This window comes from Triticum dicoccoides, chromosome 3B (genome assembly GCF_002162155.2).
Source record: "Triticum dicoccoides isolate Atlit2015 ecotype Zavitan chromosome 3B, WEW_v2.0, whole genome shotgun sequence".
In the NCBI taxonomy this organism is placed as follows: Eukaryota; Viridiplantae; Streptophyta; class Magnoliopsida; order Poales; family Poaceae; genus Triticum; species Triticum dicoccoides.
The window spans coordinates 358,265,623-358,267,075 of NC_041385.1; positions in this window are offsets into that span (position 1 = coordinate 358,265,623).

Consider the following 1,453-nt stretch of genomic DNA (forward strand, 5'->3'; position numbering starts at 1 on the left):
TCGTGTTTATGTTTGCATTGTATTCATTGTTTCTTCCCCCTCTTATCTCCGGTAGACTACGAGACCGACGCTGCTGCTGACCAGTTCGACTACGGAGTTGACGACCCCTCTCTCTTGCCAGAGCAACCAGGCAAGCCCCCCCCCTTGATCACCAGATAGCGCCTATTCTACTCTATACTGCTTGCATTAGAGTAGTGTAGCATGTTACTGCTTTCGTTAATCCTATTCTGATGCATAGCCTGACATTGTCGCTACATCTGTTGATGCCTTACCTGCAATCCTATATGCTTAGTATAGGATGCTAGTTTATCATCATTGGCCCTACATTCTTGTCAGTCTGCCTTGCTATACTATCGGGCCGTGATCACTTGGGAGGTGATCACGGGTATATACTATACATACATACATACTATTCAGATGGTGACTAAAGTCGGGTCAGCTCATTGAGTACCCGCAAGTGATTCTGACGAGGGGGCTGAAAGGACAGGTGGCTCCATCCCGGTAGAGGTGGGCCTGGTTTCCCGACGGCCCTCGACTGTTACTTTGTGGCGGAGCGACAGGGCAGGTTGAGACCACCTAGGAGACAGGTGGGCCTGGCCCTGTTCGGCGTTCGCGGATACTTAACACGCTTAACGAGATCTTGGTATTTGATCTGAGTCTAGCTACTGGCCTATACGCACTAACCATCTATGCGGGAGTAGTTATGGGTATCCCGACGTCGTGGTATCAGCCGAAGCACTTCAGACGTCAGCGACGGAGCGGCGCGCGTCGGGTTGGACTGCGTTAACGCAACTTCCTTTGTAATGGAGGTTGCTAGGTCTGCTCATCGGTCGCGTACGCAACGTGCAGGTGTGCTCAGGGCGATGGGCCCAGACCCCTGCGCGCTTAGGTTTAGACCGGCGTGCTGGCCTCTCTGTTGAGCCTAGGTGGGGCTGCGACGTGTTGATCTTCCGAGGCCGGGCATGACCCAGGAAAGTGTGTCCGGCCAAATGGGATCGAGCGTGTTGGGTTATGTGGTGCACCCCTGCAGGGAAGTTTAATCTATTCGAATAGCCGTGATCTTCGGTAACAGGACGACTTGGAGTTGTACCTTGACCTTATGACAACTAGAACCGGATACTTAATAAAACACACCCTTCAAAGTTCCACAGACAACCCGGTGATCGCTTTTCCGCAGGGCGACGAGGAGAGGATCGCCGGGTAGGTTTATGCTATGCGATGCTACTTGGAGATGCTATTTGGAGATGCTACTTGGAGGACTTCAGTCTGCTCTCTTCTACATGCTGCAAGACGGAGGCTGCCAGAAGCGTAGTCTTCGACAGGATTAGCTATCCCCCTCTTATTCTGGCATTCTGCAGTTCAGTCCACTGATATGGCCTCCTTACACATATACCCATGCATATGTAGTGTAGTTCCTTGCTTGCGAGTACTTTGGATGAGTACTCACGGTTGC